The following is an 8,256-nucleotide window of genomic DNA, read 5'->3' on the forward strand; positions in this document are numbered from 1 at the left end:
AAGTTCGATTTTCAACAAAGAAAATGGATGACACAACTAGAACACTAGGTAGCCAACAAATCTTTGAATGAAAACAGAGAAAAGTTTGCCTCACAAATTTGGCGAATATCATTCAAAATGTCCAAAACGTAGTCTCCAAAAAGGCTTGGTTACAAGAATTTATAAGGCTAAAATGAGCTAGCCGAATGGTCACATAGTAAAGTGCTATTAAAGGGCTAATTATAAATTAAAGACTTTTGAAATTCTAGAGTCAATAACTCCTCTCTTCAACTAGCTGAATTAATGTCCTTAAAGGCTTGAAAAATGACTCTTGATTTTCCCTTTGGCTAGTTGAATAGACTCCATCCACTTTAATGAAATTTGCAGTGCATAAATTGTCCATTAAGTAGCAAAAAAAACGTTGGGGTATTTGAACAAGCTGCTACCAGATTTTAAAGGACATGAAATGCTCCTTTAAACTCTCTTTAATGATGCTTAATGCTTCCTTTATAACAGCCCCTCTTTGTAACCAAAATAACTTGAAAAGTCTCCTTTATTGAATGCGTAACAGCCTTTGTGAATTGAAAAGTCACCTGCAATTAAAACATATGTAACCGTCACATTTATTCAATTATTAAGCTTTAAACAAATTAACAACTACGTAAATAAATGAACACACACTTATGCATCATTTATTCCAACAACTAGTTAATTAAAAGAAGTATTTAATGAACTTTAACTCATGCACCAATAAATTAACCTAGTAACTAGATTAATTAAAGAAGCAACTCATTAAATTAAATTCATCAAATAAACTCATTTAATTAAACTAAGATGAGTTGTATTAATGACCAGAAACTCATTTATTAAACTAAGAGGCTTAAAGGCAAGTATTAAAATGCAAACTAAATGCAAAGCTAAAAGAAATAAATAAAAGTTCAATTTAGTTGGAACGGGTTCAAGGAGTGGAAATTGAGCTGAAATTAGTTTGCAAAATGTTGCAAGGACACTTTATTAAGCTGGTCCCAACTCGATCTATTTCTCCAACCAAAGCCTCGCCCCACACTTGATTAACTAAGGCCGAAATGGCCTTCTTGAATTGCTTAGCTTGAGCTCGCGTAATTGGTCCTTGAGGCAGCACCATTGAGTCCTTGCTCGAACTTGATGCACTCCAGGTCGCGATCATATTAGTTGCGTCTTTGAATCGGTCCTACGGGCAATTCGAGAGGATCTTCATTGGCAGCCGACAACTCGGGAGGTGTGGTTGTATCATTCTCCCTCTCTTCGAAGCGATTTGCCCCCAAATCGTCACCTATATCATAGAAAGAGAGGTCAGCTACATTAAAGGTAGCACTTACATTTTACTCACCTGGGAGATCAAGTTTATAAGAATTATCGTTTATTCGTTCCAAAACTTGAAACGGCCCATCTCCTCTCGGCAATAACTTTGACTTTTGCTGAGCCGGAAACCTTTCTTTTCGCATATGAACCCACACCCAATCTCCTGGTTCAAATATGACTTGTTTTCGCCCTTTGTTGGCCTTGCGCACATATTGCTCTGTCCTAGCCTCGATATTAGCTTTAACCTTTTGATGCAATTGTTTCACATAGTCCGCTTTCCTCTTGGCATCTACGTTAACAATTTGATCGTTAGGTAATGGAATTAAGTCAAGAGGAGATAAAGGATTAAAATCATAAACTATTTCAAATGGAGAGAATTTAGTAGCAGAGTGAACGGTTCGGTTATAAGCAAACTCTATATGAGGTAGGCATTCCTCCCACGATTTGAGATTTTTTCGGAGGATGGCCCATAGTAGAGTGGATATTACATGGTTCACCACCTCGGTTTGTCCATCCGTTTGAGGATGACATGTCGTGGAGAATAAGAGCTTAGTGCCTAGCTTGCTCCAAAGTGTCCTCCAAAAATGGCTAAGAAATTTTGCATCGCGGTCGGACACTATCGTCTTCAGAATTCCATGCAACCTGACAACTTCTTTAAAGAAAAGGTTAGCAATATTAACAGCATCATCAGTTTTCGAACAAGCAATAAAATGTGACATTTTTGAAAATCGATCTACTACATCAAAAATGGAATCTTTTCCGGTTCGAGTTCGCGGTAGACCTAAGATAAAATCCATTGAAAGATCAACCCAAGGCCCTTCGGGAATAGGTAAAGGCATGTACAGCCCATGTGGGTTAACCTTTGATTTTGCCTTCTTACAAACCAAACATCGCGAACATATTTTCTCGACATCCCGTTTCATCCGTGGCCAAAAGAAGTGTTCTTGCAGCATGGACAAGGTCTCTGCAATGCCAAAATGGCCCATGAGACCACCACCATATGCCTCAAGTACTAATAACTCTCGCAGGAAGCTTTGTGGGATACAGAGCTTACCTTCTCGAAAAAGGAAGCCATCGAACCTGAAAAACTTATCAACAGCAGCATGTTCACACAATTTATATACATCTCCAAAATCAGCATCAGAGTTATACAAATCTTTCAAAAATGCAAACCCAAGAAGTTTTGAATCCAAATGATTTAACAAGGTATATCGACGAGATAGTGCATCGGCCACAATATTTTCCTTACCTTTTTTATACCGTATAACATAAGGGAAGGATTCAAGAAATTCTACCCATTTTGCGTGCCTTTTGTTGAGCTTGTGTTGGCCTTTGATGTGCTTGAGCGATTCATGGTCCGAATGGATGACAAACTCCTTCAGCCACAAATAATGTTGCCACGTTTCCAATGCCTGGATCAAAGCGTACATTTCCTTATCGTATGTGGGATAATTCAATGGTGCGCCACTTAGCTTTTCACTAAAATACGCCACGGGCTTCCCTTCTTGGGTCAACACAGCACCAATCCCGATACCTGAGGCATCACACTCAATTTCAAATGTTTTATCAAAATCAGGTAATATGAGTAATGGAGCATTAGTTAAATGATCTTTAAGTGAAATAAAAGATTTTTCTTGCTCCTCGCCACAAAAGAAGGTAGAATTCTTTTTTATCACGCTCGTGAGAGGTGCGGCCAATGTGCTAAAATTTGGGATGAACCGACGTTAAAAACTCGCCAAGCAATGGAAACTTCGTACTTGGCTTATGTTGGTCGGTCTAGGCCACTCTCGGATGGCTTTCACCTTTTCTTGGTCAACTTGAAGTCCTTGCGAGCTGACAACAAATCCTAGGAAAACAACTTGGTTAGAACAAAATGTGCATTTCTTAAGATTGGCATATAAAGTTTCCTTTTGCAACACATCAAGAACAGCTCGTAAATGCTTTAAATGATCATCTAAAGATCTACTATAAACAAGAATATCATCAAAGTAAACCACACACAATTTACCAATGAAAGCTCGCAGAACATGGTTCATTAAACGCATAAAGGTACTAGGAGCGTTAGTAAGACCGAATGGCATTACCAACCACTCGTACAAACCGTTTTTAGTTTTAAACACTGTTTTCCACTCATCTCCCTCGCGCATCCGTATTTGATGGTAACCGCTTTTGAGGTCAATTTTGGAGAACAACTGAGCACCACTTAGTTCATCGAGCATATCATCTAGGCGCGGTATTGGATGACGATACTTAATCGTGATTTTGTTCACAGCGCGACAATCAACGTACATGCGCCAAGTCCCATCCTTCTTCGGCACCAACAAAATCGGAACAGCACATGGACTAAGGCTCTCGCGGATGAATCCCTTTTCAAAGAGTTCATTCACTTGTTTTTGCAGCTCCTTGCTCTCCTCAGGATTACTATGATAAGTCAGTCGGTTTGGTATAGACACGCCAGGATGAAGTCGATTTGATGTTCTATTCCCCGAATAGGTGGTAAGCCACTCAGAACTTCGTCGGGAAGTACATCTTCGAATTCCTACAAGAGAGAGACAACAGAAGAAGGTAAAGCACCATCTAATTCATTAGTATTCAAATATGATTCCTTGTACATGAGTACAAGTATAGGCTGCCTCAACATAAAGGATTTTCGAATGTCACTCCCTTTCGCATAAACACTCATTTTTGCACTCGTTTTTTCTTCACTCTTTTGTTTTTCTTATTCTTTATTCTTTTCTCTCATTTTAACAACTTGTTTCCCTCGTTTCTTTTCACTCACTTTTTCACACACCTTTTCACTCTTTTCTTTCTTTTCATTCTCTTTAAATTTTTCAATTGAATCATGCAACTTCACTTGATCTTCGTATACTTGTCTCGGTGTCAAAGGTGCTAAAGTGATGTTCTTGCCTAAATGCTTGAAGGTGTATCGGTTGGTGTAGCCATCATATACCACCTTTCGATCAAATTGCCATGGACGGCCTAACAAAAGGTGCCCGGCATGCATGGGAACCACGTCACAGTGAACTTCATCATTGTATTTTCCGATGGAGAATGGCACCAATACTTGTTTTGTCACCTTCAACTCCCTACCATCATTAAGCCATTGAAGCTTATACGGACAAGGGTGCTTCGTTGTGGCCAAGCTGAGTTTCTCCACCATTAACGTACTAGCGACGTTTGTACAACTCCCGCCATCCACAATAAGGCTACACACCTTGCCTTGCACAAGGCAGCGTATATGGAAGATATTCTCGCGCTGTTGTTCATTCTCCACACTTTGTACACTTACGCTACGTTTGATTACAAGGATTTCACCTTCAACGGCATACTCAAGTTCGTCTTCTTCATCACTGACAGGGGTGTCAGATTCTTCTTCTTTCTCATCTTCTGACTCGATTTCGCCTCTGGCGCTCATCACCATTGCTCTTCGATTAGGGCATTGACTAGCGATGTGCCCTCGCCCCAAGCACTTAAAGCACTTGATGTCCCTCGTGTGATTTGGATTGGCAACTTCTTTGCCTTTGCTTGATTCACCAACGGGCTTATTAAACTTTGCAGGATGGTTTTGTTCCTTCGGGCGATTAGGGAAGTCCTTTTTGCTCGTACCTTGTCCCCACTTTGAGTTGTTTGCAGGGTTGGCATAGGCCCGAACAGAGCTTTTCTTCTTTAGTTTCTTTTAAACTTTAATCACAACATGAACCATGTCGGTCACCTTGACATAGTGCTGAAGCTCCACCATGTTAGCAATCTCTCGATTTAGCCCAGCTAAGAACCTAGCCATGGTTGCCTCGCGGTCTTCTTCCACATTCTCACGAATCATTGCTACTTCCACCTATTTAAAGTAATCCTCCACGCTCCGGTGACCTTGCGTAAGGTTTTGTAACTTTTGGTATAATTCCGGATGGTAATAGGAAGGAATAAAATCTCTTTCCCATCACCACCTTCACCTCTTGCCATGTTGAGATTGGTTTTTCTCCGTTTCGTCTTCGACTTGTTGTTAATTGGTCCCACCACACCATGGCGTAGTCGGAGAATTTGATTGCCGCCAACTTGACTTTCTTGACCTCCGAGTAGTTATGGCAGTCGAATACCAATTCTATTTTCTTTTCCCACTCCAAGTACGCTTCCGGATCAGACTTGCCTTGGAAGGGTGGTATGGAGAGCTCAATGTTCTTCAAATCATCATCAACTCAGCCTCAATCCCTTTGACCCCGGTTCTGCTGACCTCGGCGTCGCTCACTTTGATTTGAACCTTGGTCGCTTTCTAAATCACTTGGGTCATACATCTCATCTTCGAATGGCCTTGCTCGACCTCTTTCACATCTAGGGCCTTAAGGCGTTCTTTCTCGTCGCCCCCTCTCTTCGACTCGGTCTAGTCTTTCGTTTATGGACTCGAGTTCGTTGTGAAACATACGTTGGATTTCCTTTAGGAGCGCTTGCTGGCCTAGATCAGGGACTCCTCTACCTCCGGGAGCCACGTTCCTTAAAGGTTGTCTTGGTAGTCCTTCATTCATGTTACGTTCCGGACTTCGCGACATGTTGTAACCTCACCACAAACCTCACAATATCTCTTGAAAAGAAAGAATGATGGCACTCACACTCATGTTTATGCTCGTTTGGCTTTTACCTCCCCTCGAATGCGCTCACTCACTCGTGCCTTTTTCCACTCCTTTCTTCTCTTATAACCTTGTAAAGGATTTACTAGGCTTGATCTTCTAGTTTGTGAGTCAGTTTCAAAAGGGTAACAATAGAGATGCGTATAGGTTTAGGGTTGGCTGAAAGAACAGGGAATTGGGTAAGAAAGTGTGGCATGTATATGATTAGGGAGTTTAGAACAGAAGATGGATCGGGAACTATATCAAATCAAGGCTTGACGTTCAAATAGCAATCAAATTGAATAAAACACCTCCTTTTTTTTTCCTTTTTTTCTTTTTTTTCAAATTTTTTTTGAATTTTTTTATACTCTTTTTTTTTATAACTACTAAAACGATAATTACAATATAATACTTGAATTTCACGAATTAATTTTTTTTGTTTATAAACTACTAAAATGGTAAATACAATATAATACTTGAATTTTATGAAGTAAATTTTTTTTTGAACCTACCCCGGGAATGCTCTGCTTCGAACATCTAAGCTTCTCGTTTTAAGTGGCTCTGATACCAGATGATACGATCTGCCTCGGGGTGAGTCGAGTCGTATGCGAGTTTGCCCGATCGTCTACGAGAAAGTATCGTTCGGTTTGTTCTAAAGGATGTTTCTAAGTAAATTATGCGAAAGCTATTCAAGGGGTTCAAAGGAAGGGTTTAAAATATGAATATTAAGGTTTGGCTTAAAGTAAATAAAAGAATGGAAAGAAGGAACTCAAAAGTAAGCACGAACCAATACTAGAGAGTATTGACCCAATTGCTTTATGCTTTCAAGGTAAAAAAATGAAAATGATAGAACCTCGACCCACTACTTAACAAAGTAGGAACCTCGGTATATAGGTGAACGCCACACTATTTGATAGTGATAAGTTCGGTTTCGTGAAAGAATTAGGTTGACGCCACTACTAGGTAGATAAGCCAACAAAAATCTTAAACGAGACTTAGAGAAGAAAATTCTCACAAGAACAAAAGTTCAGCTTTAAATTTGGCCAAAAAAGTCCTTCACAAAGTAACATAAGCCACAATTTATAATGAATACAAGGGATAGCCGAATAGGCTCTTGAGGTAGCTAAATGGTTGCTGAAAATTCCAGAATTTTTGATGAAGCTTCCTTGAAGTTTCTTGTGCATGGAGAATGGCAAGGGGCAGCTTCTAGATGCCTTGATTCAATAGAAAAATTGAATGAATTGTTTGGGAGCTGAAATGCCATCAATAGGTTCGGCCAAATGATTGAATTTGGAATTAATGCTGCTGCTTGATTCAGCCGAATGTTCATGTGATTAAGGAGCTGTCTAGAGCACTTCAATAGTCTTAGAATGTGAACAAACCGATTTGAACAGCCACACATTTGTGAACAAACAAAATCGAACAGCCCTTGGTGTGAGAGGAATAATCGGGTGGGTGTGAACAGCCTTAATTTGTCTTGGGCAGCCAATCGGTCTTCTTGAAGAGTTGTAAGGTTTGGCTGAATGGTCACTCAAGGGACACCAAAGATCAGCACACCAATTTTAAATCATCCATGCACCTATGCCGTCCAAGGGGTAATGTACCTACAACATTTAATTCAGCAAATTAAATCCCTTTTAGACACATTAAATTCGGCAACATAAACAAATAAATCTTGCACCATAAATTAGTGTGGACATAATTAATCTTTGTAATAGTTAAGACATATTTAATTGGTCCTAATTAATTAAGTACTTAATTTAGAACATAATTAAAACATGTCCAGATTATGACAAATTAATTATTAAAACTAAATAACTAATAAAACTAACAGCAACTTAAATGATTTATTCCAGCATAATAAACGCAATAATGAAATGAGATGAAACGAGCTCGTTGAGCTAAGTTAAGTTGAAGTTGAGCTGATTTGAGCTAATTTGAGCTTGAAGGAGTATGCATGGTTTGCTTGGCTTGCTGGTCCAAGAGCTTTCAAGAAGTCCAGCAACAGTTTCACCCCAAACTCTATCAACTAAGGCTGTTGTTGCATCTTTGAATCTCTTTGCTCGAGCTCGGGTGATCGGTCCTACGGGCAATTCGAGAGGATCTTCATTGGCAGCCGACAACTCGGGAGGTGTGGTCGTATCAACATTAATATGAATTTTTGTGACTATTCATCTAGCATATTCTAGCACTATAAATAGGAGAAATCAGTCTTTGTAAAAGAACCTTTGATGAATTTGATGATATCTTCTTACTTTGTGAGTGTTTAACTCCATTGTTCTCCAAAGACTAAGTTGGCTTATCAAGCAACCCTTGTGGCATCAATTATGTTTATTTTTTT

The 8,256-nt window shown here is 39.5% G+C and overlaps 1 pseudogene; it reads right to left on the bottom strand.

The window, feature by feature from the left end:
• Nucleotides 1–1,340: 1,340 nt before the first annotated feature.
• On the bottom strand, nucleotides 1,341–5,834 carry LOC128291584 (uncharacterized; annotated as a pseudogene).
• Nucleotides 5,835–8,256: the final 2,422 nt, after the last annotated feature.

Source organism: Gossypium arboreum, chromosome 4 (genome assembly GCF_025698485.1).
Source record: "Gossypium arboreum isolate Shixiya-1 chromosome 4, ASM2569848v2, whole genome shotgun sequence".
Taxonomy (NCBI): domain Eukaryota; kingdom Viridiplantae; phylum Streptophyta; class Magnoliopsida; order Malvales; family Malvaceae; genus Gossypium; species Gossypium arboreum.